The sequence below is a fragment of the Alexandromys fortis genome, unplaced genomic scaffold (genome assembly GCF_014885135.2).
Source record: "Alexandromys fortis isolate MF-2015 unplaced genomic scaffold, M_Fortis_MF-2015_v1.1 scaffold_2_1_26212458, whole genome shotgun sequence".
Classification (NCBI taxonomy): domain Eukaryota; kingdom Metazoa; phylum Chordata; class Mammalia; order Rodentia; family Cricetidae; genus Alexandromys; species Alexandromys fortis.
In genome coordinates this window covers 19206757-19228233 of record NW_026067930.1, presented here as the reverse complement: position 1 = coordinate 19228233, position 21477 = coordinate 19206757, and the positions used below count along the sequence as shown (strand labels likewise).

The window sequence follows — 21477 nt, the reverse complement described above, 5'->3', positions numbered from 1 at the left end:
CCTTCCTTGCTTTTTTTTTTGTTTGTTTGTTTCAAGACAGGGTTTCTCTAACGGCTAGCTGTCTTGGAATTCTCTTTGTATACCGGATTGGCCTCAGACTCAAAGAGATCTGCCTGCCTCTGCCTCCCAAGTGCTGGGATTAAAGATGTGCACCACCACTGCCTGACTAGTTCCCAAACTCTTAATCGACCTTTGAGTAAAAAAATTTGCCTTCAGCCCAGTAGAGTTGTGGTTGTCCAGGGTGTTATCTCTGAGTTCTTGCACTCTCCTTCAGGGCAAAGCATATTGGAAATCGAAGCCACCTTAAAAGACAGCTGGGACATTAGAATTTTAGTTCCTGATAAAAACTGAGCTCCAGAATTCCTGGTTTACACAAGACAGAGGCTTCCAGAATTTTCAGGTACAATGTCAAGACATTACTATTAGTTTTGCATGTTTGTTTATTGTATCGTACACAAATTCAGATTAAATACTTTACATATTCCATGGAAAGAGTTCCAAATAAATCTAATGGTAATCCTAATGACACACGAGACGAAATGAAGCAGAGACATTTAGACAGCTGTGATGCTGACAAGGATGGAACTAGGCAATCAGGCTCAGGTTTCCATTCGCAGTGTCTTCTTCTTCTGTTGCCCCACGTTGTGTTTCAGTGTTCAGAGTACACTGGCTGGTTTGCTTTGGCTCCTTCGAAGTCTTCCATTTATTTCTATTTGGCAGGTAAAGGCTGTGATTCACAGAATCATTTTCTGCTCATATTTTTGAGGAAAACAACAAAAGGGACAGAAGCATTTGTATTCTTGTCATTTGTAACCCCCTTAACTCTTCTTTCACTCTATTCCTCTTGAGACACAGTCTCACGTAGCCCAGGTGTGCCCAGAATTCACTATAGATCTGAGGATGACCTTGAACTCCGAATCTTCTTGCCCCCATTTTCCAAGATCTAGGATAAGAAGCCTGTTTTGCCACCTCTGTCTCCCTTTAATTATTGCTGAGCTTTCCGGTGATTATCATTCATCCTCTGGGCTCTCTCTGCAGGCTCATCTACCCTCAGGTGAATCCAGTTCTGGTTCAGGAGAAGACTTGATAGTCTTTGAGGCTGCATGACTTTAATGTCCCCTGATAGCAACATTGTTCTCTTGTCATTAGGGTTATTTTTCAGAACCACAAATAAGGGGTGAGGGACACCATCTGAATAACTCTCGTATGGGAAATACTGAGGAAATGACGATTGTGTCTCAGCTGGGTTGATTGCTAAGACAATTTGCAAGAAATGTCTGAATTTTATTCCTGTAATTGACATTGCAATTTGAGGTGACCTGGAGGAATTCTATTTCTAGATTTTGCCAAGCAGAAGGTAATAGGGGAGGGGAATAAAATGACTTAACAACTGCAAATAGATTAATCCTTTTTCTTGAAATAACTTAATTCACAACACAGGTGTCAGGACAAATCTTTTGAATTTTCAGAAATTGTCCTTTCAACATATACCTAGGAGAACTAAAACAAACAGGAAATGCCAAATAGAACAGGCTTGATGCACACGAAGCCTGGGGAGCCATTCTGCCCAGTCAGTGTCCCTTACCGCCCCTTAATTAGTGAGACTGTGTTGGTGGCATTTTTCCGAAGGGAAAACTGGAATCTTTTGCCTGTAAGTGTCTCCATTAGCTCAGTGTGTGTTTTCATTGGCCTTTAGGGAAGGCTCCGTTCTATTGCGGTTTGTTGATGGCTAGCAGTGTTCTTGGCACCGAGTGAGATATAGAAGAAGGTACAGGACCCACTCAAGGCACTTACACCCTAACTTAGTAAAACAAACAATGGATTATTAGTCTTGACCTTGGGTTTAAATATGAGCAGTGCTACTCCCAGAATATCTCCCAATAGGGTCCCTTTGGGGTGGGCAGGCATGATCTTGGGGGAGCAACTGTTCTGCCTGGTATACCTCCTTCCCCCCCCCATTTTTAGCACGCTTGCCTTTGTTCTAGGCCTCTTTCCATAGCCGGGCTAATTGCATACATGGTACATCTCAGTGTCCATTGGTCTTGAATAAGTGTTTGCCCTCACTGCAGTTCACTATAGTTGAATTTCATTTATCTCCAGCTATTTTGGTTCATGACTGGGGGGTAGAAGCATTGGTCTTGATAAAATGCATTTATAATTTCTTTTGAGAATGAATGATTGCTATTATACATGACTGTGTAAATATCTACAACATGACAACTGTAATAATGATTGCTGGGGTTTGTGGTACACACCTGTAATTCCTGCAGCTGGGATGCTGAGGCCGATCATAAACTTAAGGTCAGCCAGGGTTTCACAGTAAGATCCTGCTTCATAAACAAAACGTCAAATGAAAAAGAATAAGTTTTTAGTGTGAAGACCCAACAAAGTTGAGGGATCTTCTTATATACTATGCCCATGTAGTTTTATCTGTATTAGTAGAGAAGGGGAAAATATTAGACCTCAAATTCTAGTATTGCTCTTGTTAGAGAGAGCACATGAATACAGAAGTGGATGGGGAAGTGCAGGGAGTCTACTGAGTAGACCCTGAAAATGAAACCATGGAGCAATCATTTAAATCCATGATCTTCTCTCCTTTCCTTCTTCGTTCTTTTCTCTCTCCTGTTCTTCTCATTTAACAATGGTTTCCCAAGTATCCCATCCTATCCTTGAGCTTCCTATGTATGTGGACCTTTTGATTTTCCTGCCGTGCCTTCTGAAGCTTGAATTATAGCCATGTATCACCACATCTAGTTTCATGTCACGCTAGGAAACCAATGAAGCAAGTCCTCTTGGCTGTATAAGGATTCTACCGAGATACATCCCCAGTTTCTGAATGCCTATCGTCATGGAAGGACTTGGGTTATTGGTCAGTAGAAGTTTGTATGAGAGAAAGTAAAAGGAAAGTATAAGTCAAGCAAACCATTGATCTAACATCCGGTACATGCATAGATTCTAAATTAGAATCTATATTATTATTATTATTATTATTATTATTATTATTATTATTATTAACCTTTAGAAGTGCACTAGATTTAATATATGGAGCTAATGGCATTAATTGATAGAAGCTAAATTTCATCCATGATAAGAGCTGAACTCTCACCTCTGTGGGGATTAAATGTTGAGCAAAAGTCATATACAAGTGATCAGACAGATTAATTTTATTTAAATTGAGTTTAGAAGCAGGCTGTTAAGTGATGATAGAATTCTTGATACTATTTTCCTTGGAGCAGAGGTGATGGTGGTATGTCAGTATGTCTGGAACACTAATTATTGGTCATGGTATGCTATATAAGTGTTTCATTTTGTAAAAATTAATCAAACCATAAGCTTATAATTTGTGTTTTCATATATATATACATATATATAGTATACATAAATTTAAAAACTTTTTAAAAATTACAAATGTCTGCTAAAGGTGTTTACATATGCATATGTCATTGGAGAGCCACTAAAAAATGTTCGCCAAGTAACTGTTTTTTCTTATTTTTACAAATTAATAGCTAAGAGATATTTGATTTCTGGGAAGTACTTGTTAAGTAAATAATTTGTGGTTATAAAAAAAAGGAGCTAGTTTATCTTGGGCAGTAGCCTCCAGACACCTTGGTATTATGGTTTGCATTGCTCTCATTATAATGGCAGGCAGTTTACTTGGAAACACAGTGACTGTAGTGGAATGTATGTGAGCAGAAAGGAGAGTGGTCAGGCCACATCATGGTAATTTTATAGTAGATTAAGAAAATTTACTTCAATGTTCCCCAAATCCTGAGATGTGTGACACCAGAACTTGTCGCCCTCCTTAGCTACGATGACCACAGTCTAACTAGCATATCTTAGAGGAAAAACTGCCTCCACCCTTTCCCAGCATTTCTTTCCCATATAGAGAGAAGTAGGAATTTGAAAGGCCACTGTGGTTGACCAGAAATATAAGAATACAAGTGAGAGAGAAGGGATGGGAAGGAGAAATGGGGGAAGGAGGAGAAATTGAAGAAGAAAAACAAGGAAGAAGAAAAGAAGAGGCAGAGGAGGAAAAACAAGGAAGAAGAAATATAGAGGAATGAAAAGGGGAAGGAAATGTGGCTAAAAGTATTGTTGAGATAGTCTCTGGGCCATCAGTTTCCAATAAACAAAGCCCAATTAATAATGGAAAAACAGGAAAATATTTAATATTTACTTACTACATGCTATTAGCTGTCTACATGCAATATGCCATATGTAATTATTCTTAGATTCTGTTTTATAGATGATAATCTTGTGATCAGGCCAACTTCCCTTCTTTTATTAAAATATAGGAATTATTTTCTCATATAGTATGTCCTGATTACAGCTTACCCTCCCTCTACCTTTTGCAGATCCTCCCCACCTCCCCTCCCATGAAGATTCACTCCTTCTGTCTCTCATTAGAAAAGAACAGGCTTCTAAGAGACGACAACCAAACATGACAAAACAACATAAAGTAAGATGAAGCAAAAGCTTTCATATCAAGGTTGGACAAGGCAACACAACAGGAGAAAAAGAGGTCCTAAGAGAAGGTGCTAAAATAGGGGACTGGTCCATGCACACACTCAGGAGTCCTATAGCAATACTTAACTGAAAGCTACAATATATACACAAATGACCTGGTGAAGACCCATGTCTTCCCTGTGCATGCTGCTTTAGTCTCCCGGAATGACTTTGCTAGTTGATTTAGAGCATCTTGTCATTCTCTTTTCTTCCATCTCCTCTGGCTCTTACACTCTTTCTACCTCCTCTTCCAAGGGTTTCCCTGAGCTTTAACGGGAGGGATGTGATGGAGACATCCATTTAGAGCCGTGTGTTCCAAGATCTCTCTATCTGTATGATGTCTTGCTGTGAGTCTGTGCATTTGTTCCCATATCCAGTAGGAAACTTCTCTGATGATGGCTGAATGAGACAATGACCTTTATACTGTCTTCAGGGGAGGCTTATATGGCTTCCTTTTACCTTAGATTTATTTTCAAGAAAGATTTGATTAGATCTTCTTCTCTTACTAAGCTGTATGAGATTGCATGTAAACCACCAGGTGACAGAAGTCAGTAGTGTGAATGTATAAGTGACCAAACTGTCATTCTCTTTGCACTCTTGTCTTGACTTGAAAGTGACTAAAAAGGTCTGCATAAGCAAGTTAAGGAGGAATTAAAGTATGTAATTTTAATTGTATTAAATGTAATACATATGTAATTATTATACCAGGCTATTTTAGGGATATGGAAGGGTGATGCTAACATCCAGGAAGAGGGAAGAACTTGAATTCAGGCTCTTAATGCCCTAGTACAAGCTAAGTATATACTGGATGAAGGTGATTAGGTAAACAAGCTATAAGTCCAGACTAGGATAATGAGATGGGCAGGTAACTATCAGTCCATAGGAACACAGGAGTAATTATTTCTACTTATTTACAAACAATATAATGATAATTAGTGTTTATGTAAACCAGGCTATAAGGACTATATATATATGTGTGTGTGTGTTTATGTATACACATATATAATACACACACATATATACACACACATATATATATAATGGGCTACCATGACCATATATTATCATTCTTAAACATTTTTATTATTCTAGTATGATAGTAAAGATGTCACTATGTGTGTGCATGTGTATAAGGATAAATAAGTTATATATGCACACACACTGGCATTTTTTAAGATTTTCTTTTATTTTTGTCTTGCTAGACTTTGTACCTGAGTTCTTGCACACACAAGGTAATTCCCTGAGCTATATCCCTAGCTATCAAATAATTTGAATTCCAATTTTTATTACCTATTAATTTGTGTGTGCACACGTGTGTGTCTATGTGTGTGTGCATGTGGGGGGGTGCACATGCATGCAAGGGAGAGAGAGGAGAATGAGTGAATGTGTGCACACCATGGCTTGCTTGTAGAGGTCAGAGGACTTCCTTGGTGCCTTAACTACTTTTCCATTGTTTTTGAGAAGGCCATACATTTGTTGATTCATATGCAGAAGCTAACTGGTTGCAAGCTTTGGAAATTTTACTGTCCCTGCCTCCAATTTCTCCATAGGACTGCTGAGATAACAGATTCTAACTCGTGTTGATGGTCTTCATGAGGGATCTGGAGATACAAACTCAGATTCTCATGCTTGCAATATCAAGTGCTTCATCTACCGGTATTTTTAGTGCTAATTTTGAAGCCCTCAGTGAGACCTGTATTTCTTAGGTTCTCTCCATTTCTTGCATCCCGATAGCATTTTTATATGACACACCTTCTGACGCTAGTCTGTAGAGTGACTGGAAACAATAGCTTAATGTTTCCCAAGTCTCTGCCTTGATTCCATGTTTTCTTTTAGGAACCTAAGGATAGATTCCAGGCAACGTAGTATAGTAGAAAACTCATCAGAGGTTTGGTCCAAGACCTGAACTCATCACTCAAAGCTATTTTGGTTCCACTTTTGATAAAAATAAATTATTCCCAGTACCCTCAACAAATTAAACTGCATTAAGATGCATTGACCAGAAACTGCAGCTTTCCTAAAAGCAGCTATGAGCTTTATAAACTCATGCCTAGCAGGCATGGCCTTTTCTTTCCTTAGGGTAGTCAAGATCCCCAAGGGACACATTCTCCTACTTGATGGGTGAAGAATCAGAACTTTCCATGGGGTTTGGCTTTCCCTGGGGCTTTAGTGCTAGTTAATATGACAGGGAATTAAAGTCACGAATTCAGTGACACTCCTTGTGGTGGCAGACAAAGTTCCTAAGAACACTCTAATTTCCTCGAGTGACATCAGTTTAAACTGTGGAAAATTCCTACAGGAAATCCACCCCTTTCATCCAGATCCTCTTACTATGTTCAAAAGTATCAATATTCAGATGTGTCTCCTAAGCAGGAAGTGGTGATCAGGGGCCTTAATGTCAGCACTCAGGAGGCAGAGACAGGAATATTACTATTAGTTTGAAGCCAGCCCAAGCTACCTAGTGAGGTCCACATCACCTGAGCTACAGCTGAGTGAGACATTGTCTCAAAAATAAACACACAAACAAATGAGCCACTGCCATTGCTTTGGGTGAAATAGTCAATACCAAGGTTCGTAATCCCATCCATCTGTTATGGATTTACCTCTGTTACAGGACTAAAGAACAAGCTATAAAAAGTTTGTTAGCAGAATCTGGATGCTCCTAAATCAAGGGTCCCCAGAAATGACGGGGTTTTACACTGGAGAGTTCAGACTAAGTCCTAGGGAAAATGCATAGAGCCTCTAAACCTCAGGCAATTTACTGTGGCTGCCAAGGCCTCCACAGCAAGAGCTTTTCAATTGGTATATTTATCCTTTCTTTACTTAGTATTGATTCTAAATAAAGATAAAACCTTCCTTTATGGGAAGCCTATGAGTAAGAACAGACGGATTCGTTTGTTTTATCTTCCCACTTGCTTTTTGCTGTGGCCATAAAAAGCTTTAGAAGTAACTGGGAGGTAATCCTGGCAGCTGCTGCTGCCCTCAGAACAAGGAAGGGATGAAGCGGGTGGACAGTGGGGGCCACAGGAGTGGTAGGCTCTAATGCAGGTGTAGGGTTAAACCTTCCATCTGTGGATCTGGGAGAAACAGTCAGTGCTGCATACCTACTGTTCTCCGAACTTCTCTGCTCATTCTGAGTGTTGATGCCAGCACTGGTGTTTCCTGACATTTCTCTATGCCCGCTTTGTGTACTCCCTATCCTTCCCCTCCCTTCCTCCTCCGTTCTTCCTTCCTCCTCTCTTCCTCCCCCTCCCTTTCTTTCCTTCCATCTTATAATGCAGCACTTTCAGCATAAATATTTATTTTGCTAAGCTACAGGTATGATTGAGAATGATTTGTGAGTGATTTTCTTTATGGAATAAGTTGGTAAGCAAATAGACTATTGACATGTGATTGCTTAAGAATTGGCTATGCCCAGCGAGGGTTTATGTGTGTTCAGACAGGACACGCACATAAATTACGACTCTTGACAATTCCAGCTGAACAAACAGGAGGAAAACGGCATTTTTCTTCTTTCTAAAATGAACTTAGTAATCATGTTGTTGGTGTGTGCATATGTGTGTATGAAATGAGTCAATATTTGTAAAAAAAATATTGTAAAAAAGGTTAACAATGCCTGTTCTTTGATGAGTAAAATAAAAAGCTATTATTATTAAAAAGGAACACATTAGGATTTTACCTTTGAGTCATGTTCTGAGTGTTTTTGCAATGTCAAGGCAACTGCATGGGCTTTCACATATATTGTTTCACACATAATAATTCCCTTGATATATCTTCGGTTCCTACTATGCCCCTGCAGGTGCCACAGTCTTGTTATAGAGTGTTGCTAACTGAATCCAAACAGAATAATTTGATAAGGTAAATAGGAGTGGGATAAAAGGATGGCATGGTTATTCTAGGGCATTTAATTTATACATCAAAAGAGAAGCTCCATGCAACACTGGGACTAATCTAAATTAGAGACCCCATGAGAATCTTTGGGAAGTAGGCACTGTACTGAGAGGGCAGCAAAGATCAGCGGGAGCAATTGATAATAACTGAGTGCTAATGTGCTCGGCTCTGTTCATGGGCCTTTTAGATGGATGATTTGATACAAACAATCCTCACAAAAGCTTTTTAGGATGGAAAGTATTAGCATCCTGGAGCTGGGAAGGTAGCTGAGTCGGTATAGTGTTTAGTTAGTTAGGATAAAGAAATCTCAAGTTTCTCATGCCCTAGCACCACATAGAAACCAGTCAAGGAGTAAACACCCATAGTCCTCAGAGGTAAGAGGATCAGGAATTTAAGGCCATTGTCAGCTACATAGTAGGTCTGAGTTTGATGATGTCTCCCGAAAGGAGAGAGAGTTAGCATCCCGGTTTTACAAAAATAAACAAACCCACAGAGATAGAAGTATCAACCCAAGGTGAAATAAGTTTGAGAGGCAAGACTGCAGCCAAACATTAGCTAATCTAAACCAGTCCATGGTTGTAGCTCTTCCATGTGAGAGTTTATCCTTGGGCATTTACACTCTGAGTAAGACCAGTCAGTACACTCTAGGAACTAGGGAACTCAGGAGATTCAGGGCACAGGAGAGGTCCTATCTGGAAGCGAATTCATTGGGCTTTCTGCTTCACTTTTCCCGAATGCTTCCTCAGCGATACTAGGAAGTGTCTTGACTGGGTGGGTTTTCCCCTCATTTGCTCATAGCACCGCTATGATTCACTGAGCAGGTGGTTTCGATGGTGAGGGGGAAAGTACCAGTTGCTGGCTGTGTTTACTCACCGGACTTCTATAGGAGCTACATATTGTCATCCCAAGAAAGCAAACATTTGGTGGCATTTAGAAGAACACTGAGGTCGGCCCCCAGGAGAGAAACTGCACAAGCCCTCTGCTTCCTCCAGTCTCTCTGATACAGTTCTGCCAACACCGCAACATGCCTTCTGCGTGAACTTTGAGTCGTTCCTTGGTGGCTTGGAAAGAACCAAAGACAGAAGATGGAATTAGCACAGAAGGAAACAAACCAAGAGGTCACGGTGATTCATGTCATCCGTGTGCCGTGGCATTTCTCTGAAGACACCATCAAGAATCCAACAAGGAAGAATGGGCAGCTGGGGACTTCCTCTCGCTCATGTAAGCATTTGATATTGCCCCACAATAGAGAGTGCAGACAATGTTGTTTGCAGATAAGACTTCTGCCTGGATTCAGGTAACCTTGTCTTACGGGATCCATATTTGACTAATTAATATATTCACAGCTAGTAACTACTGGGAAGATCATAGAAGGAGGATGGTAAAGAGGAAAAAAGGAAGGGGGGAGAGAGAGAGAGAGAGAGAGAGAGAGAGAGAGAGAGAGAGAGAGAAAGAGAAAGAGAGAGAGAGAGAGAGAGAGATTTGTTGGGGTTTCAAACAGAGGTCTACATTAGTTATAAACTGATTGGCCCATTAGGCTTCTTATTAACTCTTATAACTTATATAGCCCGTTTTTAGCCCATTTATTCTCATCTGTGTTAGCCTTGTGACTCAGTACCTTATTCAGTGGTTCTTCTTGCTTCTTCTGTGGTCGGGTCAGGACTGCAGAGGAATAGGCTTCCTCCTTCCCATAATTTTCCTGTTCTCAATGACCTGCCTCTACTTTCCTGTCTGGTTGTCCCATCTATACTTCCTGCCTGGCTACTGGCCAATCAGCATTTATTTAAAATATAAATGACAGAATACAGACCATTCTCCCATGAGAGAGAGGGGGGGAGGGGGAATGTAGGAGGATAGAAAGAAAAAGGAGATAAAAGGATTATAACAAAAATATATAAGGGGGCCTCTCACAGGTAGAAGAAAGCTAAGGACTAATAGAGGTCATTGATAATCCAGGGAAAGAGTGTTATTTACAGATAGATACAAACGTTCCACAAATACATAGCTAATAACTAAGCAAATCCTCCTTAACTTAACAGTCCCCAAATGACTTGCTTACAAATATTATTATCATTAATGAGTCTATTCTCTATTTAGCATGGACTCTTTTCCAGGTACAGAATAAGGCAATTCCCCAAGTATATATGAAGAGGAAGGAAATTTTGTACCTAGTTCAAGTAGGAAGGCACACACAAGAATTAAGAATGTGTAGGATGTGGTGTTAGAAGGAAGGTACACATACAGTGGCTTAGAACCACTGAATTTATACTTTTAAAGATTAAGGAAGGAACATCTAGGGTTCATGGTGGAATTTCTCCAGTTTGCTTTCTGTTGATGGATTTCCTTCAGTGTCAAATTCTTGCCCAGAGCCTGGGTAAAACCTGCAAGCAGTACCCAGGCCTCACAGCTATGTGTAATCTGTTTATTTGGTCAATCTTGGCATGCTTCTGTTGTTATGAAGACTATTAGTAGCCAGAGATACCTTTATTGGGCTTTCTATGTGTCAAATACTATAATAGTGCATTTCATGATCATGACAATGTTGTAAGAACTTTTTAATTGCTGTTTTGTTAATAAGGAGTCTAATTCTGAGAGAGCTTATTTATATTCAAGGACACACACGTAACTGATTTAGGGTTATATGTTTTATTTCTCGATATTTATGACTTCCTGGCATAGGTGAGCAGAGGTCCTTATTCAAGGAACTCTGAGAAGACAGCATCTGAGGAATCAGGAGGGGGTTGTGGGATTCCAGCCATCAGAAAGGGAAGCAGAAGCTCATGACATGCAAGGCAATAGGTGGTCCTTTAGTTTGAGGAGAGAGGAGATACCAAACCATGTAGGCTTCAGTGACTGTCAATGATGGATTGAAGTGAGTGTATGCTAATAAGGATTGGAGATACCATCTTCTTGGTGATTCACAACACTGGGTGTGTTTCTAATGATCTCATTTTGAAGGGGTCATGGTGGCATTCTGTGCTGTGTGCACGAAAAGGCCAAAAGGTCTTTCTCATAATTTCAATGTCCCAAACCAACATTGACATGAACTGAACAAGAAAACAATAATCATTTTTGTTCGGGGGATAAGTTCAAGCAGATAGTTTTGTTTTGTCTGTGGGAAACTATTATAAACTGGAGCTAGTTTCCAAACACAGGTTGTACTGTATAATTATGCAGATAAACATGGTTGACAAAGTTAGAACTTCATGAACCTTGGCAAACCGTAAGGAAAAGAATATTATAGTCATCTGTTGGGAAGGACACGAATCCGACCAAAGTACAAATACTTCTGTGATGATAGCCAGACCCTGATGCTTCCAGAAGCCTGTGCCTTTGTGTGTGGTGCTAACAGTGTCTGCCTTGTGAAGACAGCACTCGTAATGGCTTTCCACATCAGAACTTGGAGACACCAGTGAGAACATTTCATATTTGGTTTCTAATGTATTTCCTTCATTTAACATGGGAAGGAAGCCTATGTTCAGGTTCAAAACATAAGCCTGACCCTGAATCTTCTACATATAGGTTTTGGGTCTGTTTTTCAAAAAGTGGGGCACATTTGGTCCCATTTTGTGTTGTATTTCCCCTGACGCCTTCAGTCAAGGGAGCTGCATATAGCTTACTCTAGGTAAGTTTCTTGGGGATACTTTTTGTCCTCATTTTAGCCCTGTAGTTATGGTTTCAATCATTTTGGATATTTTCAGTCATTCGCTTGTGTTATGCAAGGAAGTAGATTTTGTAGATATGAAGGTCCATGCCTGTGTGAAGACCAACTAGGGAAATTGTGGAGATGAGGGAAAGATCCATTGATCTGAGCTTGGTGTTAAATAGAAGAATCCCAGCCATAAATGCTATTCATAAGCACTTGGTAAACAATGTCCTACCAAGTTGACAAACCCTGTACTTCACATTTAAATGTTTTCAGTTTCAAAACCAATGACTGGCAATTATTTAACAGTATAGAATCACATAAAGAAATGGGAGCTTTGTCTCCTTCCTTAACATCTAATCCCACTTGTTTGTTCAGAAGTAGCCACCATAAATGAAGAGATACATATCATTTTAGAACCTCTTAGTATATTTAGACTAAATATGTATTTATTAGTGTTTAGCCGACACATTTGAACTGTGCTATCCCTTACCTTTCATGTCTACTCCTTTCTGATTAACAGCTGCATGGTGTTTACATTTTGTAATACAGCCTTTGTGATTAAAGCCAATCCACGCTTATCACAGATGTAATTTATGGGTCTAAGAGGGTTGTCTTCGAGTCCAGCTCAGGGTTTACAAGGTCAAAGTCAAGCAGTTCTCTACAGACCACACTTGGCTCTGACCTTGTGGGTCTGAGGAAGTATCCATTTCTTCATTCACTCAAGTCCTTATCAGAGTCGTTCCTTTGGTCGTAGGAGTGAGGCCTTGTTTCTTAGCTGGCTGGCTGCCAGTGGTGACATAAAAGTTTCCAGGTAGCCTGCTTTCCTAGCCTCTGGTTATTTCCACCTTCCAGCTGGGAGTGGGGTGTGAACATACTTCAGTTTTGCTTGTGTATATTTAAATGAAGAAAACTCACTGGTTATGACATATTGTGTGGCTATACTGGACCAAGATAATCAAAGATAGCCTCACTAAAAGAGGTTAGTTGTACCATAGGCCATAAAATCGAGGAGTGATATCTTGTGATTTGTGAAAAGTTACATGAAATCAATAGGTTAAATGATACTATTGTATTTTACCAAAAAGCCAATTTTTAAATGAATTTTTAAAGATCATGCCACTTGTTAGTAGCAAGTGCAATGTTAGAAATAATATCCAGGTTTATTCTTCTTGGCCAACTCTATCTTCTAATGTGTGCATTTCTTCAGGTACTGAATAGATTAGAGTCAGAGGCTATCATGATAGAAATAGTTTTGCTAGTAAACTTATTATAAAAATAGCCCAAAATATAGTTACAATCTTAAATTATAACATCAAAGTCAGACTAACCTGAACATTTGGCTAGAGTATGTCCTTGACTGTGCTTTTAAAACAAATAGATCCAGGTGTAACAGATCAGTCTTGTAATCCTAGTGCTCAGAAGGCTGAAGCAGGAATATTGCTTCAAGTTTGAAGCTATTTCTAACTACATACGCGTATCTAGCTAGCCATGGCTACTGTAAAGAAGGAAAGTGCCTCAAAAAATAAAAGCAAAGCAAAAACACACAAAAAGAACAAACAGTATAAATGCAAAATGAGCCCCTTTCAACTGGTAAGTACCATTTTCCAAAGCTCTAAATTGTATCGCAGCTGCATTTTTAATTAACTCTCACAGATATATCATATCTAGCTTTTTAAAGTTTTTTCCCCCAGTAGTTATGGAGCCAGTTCTGGAGATAGCTCTGTAGACCAGGCTGGCCTCAAACTCAGAGATCTGCCTGCCTCTGCCTTCTGGGTACTGGGATTAAAGTTGTGCCACCGCCACCCAGCTCATACCTATGTGGCAAACTGTCTCACCATCCACAGAAAACTTCAGTCCATTTTCTAAACCATTGGAAATGTTCAATCAATTCTGTTCAAGAGTGCAAACACAGTATCCCTTTTCTAAAAGATTTATTCTGCAAAATGGATTGATTTTGTTATGTCCGTAGCTGCGTAGCTGAGTACCTCAAGCAGTGAGCTGTAAGACAAATTCCTTCATCGGGAAAAAAAAATCCCATGTTGGAATGTTGGAACAATGTTTTTATTATCACTTCAATTTTAAAAGTAGATGCCTGACATGAGATAGAGACATCATGTGTGGGATCCCTTTCTCCTTGGCTGGATTGAGGGGGTTTCTCCCATGTATTCTTGCAATTCAGTTTTGCAGTTTTATAAATGAACATGCAAAAGAAAAATGGGTGGCAGAAGAGATGGTATGCCGTCGGGAGCACCTGCTCCTCTTTCAGAGGACGGAGGACCTGAGTTTTGTTCCCAGTGCCCAAACCAGCAGCGCATGGCCATCTGTGACTTCTGCTATAGAAGGTCCAAACTCTCTTCTAACCCTGCGGATACCCAACCACACATGGCCTACGCTCTCATAGACACATATACATACATGTAAAAAAGGACGGTGTGGCCTTAAATTAAAAAAATAAACTCTCGATTTCCTAATTTAAATAGAAAAACTGGCATTGATTAAGGAAACTCTGCTTGGAGACAGTTTGATTTTCCACTATAATAGCTTGTGAGGGACCGAATCACGTCCGTTTCTTGTTTACACACTTGGAAAGTAGATGTAATGTCTACTTCAAGCAGATATTCTGAAGATAAAGTGAGATAATATACATAATTAATTCTGTGGCTTGCACTTAGTAATTGTTCAAGGAACATTTGTGGCAATAATGATGATGCTGAAACATATCGGTAGACAACATTTGGGGAGGAAGAACCATGAGTTCTGAGTTACAGTCAACTCTGTTGTCTAAGCTGATGAAAAGGGGCTTTTGCAAGAAGTAAAATCTTCGACATACCACAAATTTAATGTTCAAACCTTAAATTTTTTTTGTTTTTCATTGTAAAAATGATAAATGCCTCTTGTAAGAAGTATAAATAATATGCATATATATATATGGTAGAATTATCCTTTAATGCTTTCTGGATCCAAAATTAAGCTATTAGTTTTTATATTTCTTTAATTAAGCCTATATTTGTGTATATAGTATGAAAACAAATATTCAGAGTGAATCACATCATGTGTGTGATTGTACATATTGATCCAGTTCTGTTTAGTAATATATCTTTATCATTTCATGTCATTACATGTAACATTCTTCACAAGACTGTGCATGAATGTTTATAGAAATGCTGATAGCAACCAGCCAAAATGAGAACTCATGCCAGTATCTGCAGTTGGTAAATGTACAGGCAAAGTCTGGTCTACCCATACTCTGAGGTAATATTCAGGCATGGCTGGTAATGGAGCATTAATACATGTTGCAACCAAGATGTCTCTTGAACACACGCTAAGGGAAAGAAGCCAGTTTTGTAAGGCCATAGCAACTATAGTTCCACATATTATTATGAGAGATGCAGAAGAGGTAAATCCACAACTATAGAAAGCAGATTTGTGGTGATTAAAGAGTAGGGGAAAGGAGGAACTGGGTGCAACTGCTAATGACCCTAAACAGGATTTTGTAGGGTGAAGATGAAATGCCCTGAAATTAGATAGTGTGATGCTTACAAGATTTTCCAAATACTGTTTAGAAATCACTTAGTTGAACTTTTTTTTTTAATTTATTGAGGCAAGGTTTCACTATGTAGCCCTAGCTGACTTGGAACTCATTACACTATGTAGATCAGGCTAGCCTCAGCTCACCAGAGGTATACCTACTTCTTCCTCTGAGAGCTGGTGTTAAAGTGTGTGTTACCAAGCCTGATGAGTTGTAAACCTTTAAAGAGTAATTACACGGTTTATAATAATGTCACAATACAGTTACTATTAATAGAGTCAAGGATGACAATTGAGATCCATTAAATTAGAACTTTGTGTTACAACCTTTGATTTGGAGATGAGTCTGATTCAAACCCGAGATTAACCTCTGCCTCTATGTGACATGATGCTCGCTCCAAGGAAATGGGCCACACACATGCCGTGTTTTCTCACAGTGAGTCTTAATATCCTCTTGTGGTCATGTCATCTTCTGTTCCAGGTCAGTCAGTCACATCATGTCTGACCAGTAGTCACCATCCATCCACCTCACACCACTCATGATCATGAAATACTGTAGTAAAAGATGTGTGGCTACTTGCATCCCAGTCTATGTCCAAGCATCGCAGGAAGCTACTTATGTTAATCAGACTTTGAATTGAAAGCTACATAAAACATAAGGAAATTGTCAGTTGCATATAGGGTAAAATTACTAGAATGGCCTTTCTAAAATATAGGACATTTTAAGGAAATGTAATCCTTTGTGAAATTGGTTACTGTATTTTGTACAATCATCTTTTAATTCCAAATACTACTTTTCTATATTAAATAACAATAGTTTATGTTTAGCAATACAATTTACATATTAGGCACCACTGTACTAGAAGGATTTGCTATTGTTTAAAACAGAAAGAAAAGGGGAAGCATTTCAGGTACAAATACTTCTGTGACCTGAACTTAATAATCAACAGCTTTTCTACCTTCCCTGAGGAGAAGTTCAGTCTCTCTCAGTCACTTCTTCCTAGGCACCCGTGTCCCACTTTCAATCATTCAAACATGGCTTTTCTCTGCCATTGAGAACCCCTGGTGCATTTTTAATGGGTGCCATCCCTTTATCACTACCCAAATAATCAACACTTGACATTGTTAGGACAACACATCGCTTCAAAGTGGTTCCGAATCATAGGCATTCTTGAAGACCAATCAGTGCTCATACTGGGAAGTTCATGGGAATGAAAGTGTGTGACCGTGATCACTTCGCAGTAGCTTGGGGCTCGGGATGCAGTGCCGTATGTCCTCCCTTCTATTGCCTCTCTTCCCTTGGCCTGCAGCTGTAATTACGGAGCAGTAACATCTTCCCTGGGCCCAGCACATCCCATAATTATCTGTGTTCTCTCCACAGTGTATGACTCAACCCCATGTGGTTCTTTTATATCAAAGGAAGGGTGGCCAGATTTTTTTTTTTTTTTTTTTTGAAACCACAGTACTTGAGCATGTAGTGGCAGATGGCTGCACAGCCAATGTGTACCGGGTCTTTTTGAAGACCAACCTCACCCAAAACAAGGAAGCAAACAAACTAAACCAGACCTTGCAATTTATTTTTGAGAAAAGAAAGGAATCTTCCTGGGGGTGTTTCCAAGCCCTGCATCATTTTAAAAGAAAAGCAGGACTTTTTTTTTCTGGAAGAACAAAAATAGAAATAAGTGAATTAGACCGTTGAGGTCAACCTCGATCAAGAAGGAGAGCACTTCCTGGTCTCTAATCACAGGTCCATAGGTATTATTTAGTTGAGCAAGGACAGTGGACATAATGTCATGTGTGGTGGGAAGCACATGAGAACGAGGCTTGGGAGACTCAAGCCCTTTGAGTCTTTGCTCTGCTGTAAATTAAGTATGAGAAGCTAATACATACTGCAACCAAAATGATCTTGAACACACGCTAAGGGAAAGAAGCCAGTCATGTAAGGCCATAGCAACTACAGCTCCACATATTATGAGAGATCCAGAAGAGGTAAATCCCTAAATTAAACTTCTAAGATCATTTATGCAAAAAGTCCTGTTATGAATGTGAAAGAGTATACTCTCAGGTAAGCTGAAAAGGATATAATTTCACTCTCCGCTTTCCATATTATTCAGCATCTACTTCTGAAGAGGCCTGGAACATAAAGAATCTCAGTGTCTGCCCTGGTAAATTTGCTACCCATGGGCTTAGTAAAACCACAGGCTTGTCCCTTATTACATGAGCCACACATGTCAGCATGGAGAGCATTTGATTCAGCAGGCTACTATAGAGGATAACAACTATAGTTATTGTGAAAGGCACTTAGAATGGGAGGCTGGCCCCAATGGTCTTCAACGGGAGCTTTACTGCTCTGTGCTGTGTAAGGCAGCAGATTTTCTTCTTACATATTTGAGGAAGGGTAGAGGAAACTAAGAGAGATAAAGGGGGAAGCAATATGGTGAGATTGTTATCATGGGATTGGCAAAGTGACTTTGTCCCCTAACATCAAAAAGTGAGTTTCATCAAAAATATATGAATGCTAATACATGGAAGTGTAATTGGGATAAGCAGTGAAATGGGAAAATGGGAGAAAATATGCTTTACATTCTTATTTATCCTGAATGTGGCAAAACTGGATATACAAATGAGAGAGGTTGAGGGGAGATGAGAAAATGAACCTTGGAGACTGACAGGAATAGTCATAGAGGGCTTGTTTGGTTCCTACTTTATGGCATTGGACTTCAGATCAATTCAAATCAATAAAATTTGAGTTCTTTTTTTTCTCACAGTTTCTTTGACCTCTTCACTGAGATTAGAAGTTATGCATAAGCTGGAAAACTTTTGTTTATCCAGTTGCAATTCTATAGCTATGTAATAGGATTATTTATAATTGTAAAAGCTTTGTCACCACTCAGAAGCTTAGAACTGGCATTCAAAGATAAAAAGGTAAAATTGTGCCTCTGGGTCTGAATCCAACGCTTGTAATTGATTTCCTGAGAAGCCTTCCAAGTGCGTGCTTTTTCGTGGCTTCAGGCTTCAGTATCAGCTAAGGACCCTGTTTGGCTGATCACTAGTCTAGGCAGCTTTTGTCACAGGTGATGGATGATACATAGTTAGGAGCAAAAGGGAATGGTAGGTGCCATCTAGTCCATGGGGAAAGACTCTCTGCATCATCAAAGTAGACACAGCTCACTTAGGATGTCAGACATAAGGAAGACAGTGGGGGGATGTCCTGGAAAACTAGAGTAATGATTGAATTTAATACAGCATCAAGATACAAAACTATTCTAAATCCATTCTTAATTTTTAAGTGGAGGGACAAATACTTTCCAATATTTCTTGGATTTAGCTATCTGATATCTTAATTGAAAAGGGTAAGAGAAAATTATCACAGAATAAAAGGAATTGACATCAAACCTTGAACAGTTATTACAGTCTCTTAAAGTTAGAACAAATACATTAACTTAAATATATTAATATCTCTTCTTAGATTTATTGATTTTATGTGTTTTGGTGTTTTGTCTGTGTGCACCACATGCATGTCTGGTTGCTGCAGAAGGGATAAGATGGTATTGGATCCCTTAAAATTAAAGTTAAGGATGGTTATGCGCCACCATGTGGGCACTAAAAACTGAACCCATGTCCTCTGCAAGAGTAGCAAATGTTCTTTACTGCTGACCCAAACCTCCAGACCACCTCAATTAAATGTACTTAATCCTATTAGGGAAGTGATAATTCTGAGCCTCAGTGCTATAAATTATTTTCCAAAAGTTCAAGAATTAAGACGTTGTTTCCAAGTAACCAGCATTTCAACAGTTTCCTTCCATCCCAACACTGTACTCTATGAAGTCATGTCAGATATTTTTTTCTTATTAACTTCAAAATACTCTACCAATAACTTATTTAAATCATTGATTCAGTGAGAAATAGTCTAATTTTGAATGTTCTAAGATTACATAACTAACCACTTTTATATAGCAAGGAAAGTTGCTTGAGACAGCTGCTAAAATATGGAAAAAGTCCTTGATTCTACAAAACTCAATGTCTCTTGAAATGTATTCAGCTCCATAATTCTCAAAAGTCCTAACTAAACAGATTAAATTGGAAAATAATACCATCCAGACAAAATGGGATCAGAACTTTCCACACTTCAGCTTCTTTCGGGAGGCCCAAGCTTGTATTTGAATCTTTCAAAGCTCTCCCCAGAATTTTAGCAAAAGTTATGCTCGAAAGGAAACAGTCTTGAGTGACTAGCATTTAAATACCCAAGAGGTCGCATAAGGTCTTCTTTCGATGTCTCTTCACAATTAAATCACCGAGCTACAAAATAACAACGAGAAACAGAGTGGGGATAATTAGTTTTTCATATACTAGGTCAATAAATTAGAGAAAAATGATAATAGCTACTTAATATTACACAAAATTAAAAGATGGACGCTTACGTTACTGGCTCAGGACCATTCAGTGAAGTGATCTACAGTTTAACTCTCTTCAAAGATGACTGTGCAATGCTGTTATCACATCAAGAGCTCTGGGTGAGGTGAATAGATTGGATAAGAAGGCCAAGGATTAACAAGATTTAAAGAATTCCATTGAGCCAACTCAGTCATCCCTCAAGTCAGCTCTTTTCACAGCATTTGACTGTTTTGTATTGAAGTCAGCCCTGAAGTTTGAGATAACTTCTTAGCAGCAACCATTCCCAAAAGTTCAGACCCCCAGAGGTCTATGGAGCAGGAGCTGCTGCTGCATGCAGGAAATTTTCAGACGCTCTCCCTTCAATCCTCCTTTCACTTCTTAGCAACCATGTCTGGGTGCAATGTCTCCATGTCATCAAATACATTTCCTTCGATGGATGAAAGAAAATTGTGCCATTTCGAATCGGCTTCTTTATATTCCTGGTTATGGGAAAATATCTGACTCTTATGTGTGCTGTCAGACACATGGCAGAAGATCAAAATTGTGGGCTTTGGATTTCTGCACTAATTTACTTTGCCAGATCAGTTTTATGCGATCAGTGCTAAGGAAATTAAGCACGTGCAGGGCAGCTTCTCAATAAAGTCTGACTTTCACAGCCTTTCCTGGAGGAGGGGAAGCAGAAGAGCCTGGACATAGCCTTTGGCATTCTGGGAGCAAAGCAGCGATCTTTCATGAGTTGCCCTGGAGCAAAGTGAAAAGAGTTCTGTGTTAATTTTTTAATGTCTTTTTAATTAAAAGTGTCAAGCTGGAGTCCCTGAGTGTCAAAGAGGACAAAATCCTGTTTTTATCTTAGGAATGAAAGCTAATTCAAGGAGCCATTTGTTTTTCTGATTTTTTTTCCTGGTACACTTATTTCTAGGTTTTTCTATTTGAGGTACATTTCAAGGTGAAACCAAGTTATTACCATTAAATATTTACCATTAAATATTCAAGTTTGCACTTGAAGTCATCTTTCAAGGAACAATGGGTACTCATTTGTATAACTCAACCATGCCCATAGTAATGGTGTGGAATAGCACAAAATGGCCATGGTTTCCAACAGTTAGCATTTATTGGAGTCTCCACCATTCGAAGGTTTGGTCACCTGGAAATGTTTAGCTAGAGCAGCGACTTACTGTGGATCTGGCTTGGAGATCTCTTGTCCTCCTTGTTTCTGTGCTCTGAGCATGTTCTTCATGAAGATATAATAGGCATCATGAAGACCAATAGGGTGAAAAGAAGCTTTGTATTGCCTAGATTCCGGGGAGACAGGGATGCTACGCTTCATTCTATTGACTAAGTAAGCTAGATGAATAAACTCAAGCCCAGAAGGAAAGGAAATGTGCTCTGCCTCTTTCATGAAAGGAACTACAAACTCATTTAACACAGGCAGTATGGAGAGAACTGTGAAGAAGATGACCATTGGTGTGACCTACATTGTTCGTCACACTGCCTATTTCCTTTCTTGG

The 21477-nt window shown here is 39.3% G+C and overlaps 1 long non-coding RNA gene across 1 annotated transcript; it reads right to left on the bottom strand.

Annotated features, from left to right (window-relative positions):
• Window positions 1–436: 436 nt before the first annotated feature.
• On the bottom strand, window positions 437–10064 carry LOC126503437 (uncharacterized). Its single transcript, XR_007592290.1, has 4 exons — window positions 10016–10064; window positions 9271–9458; window positions 2256–2327; window positions 437–749 (listed from the first exon to the last, which is right to left on the bottom strand). It is a non-coding gene; the product is annotated as an uncharacterized lncRNA (long non-coding RNA).
• Between the last annotated feature and the right edge of the window lie 11413 nt (window positions 10065–21477).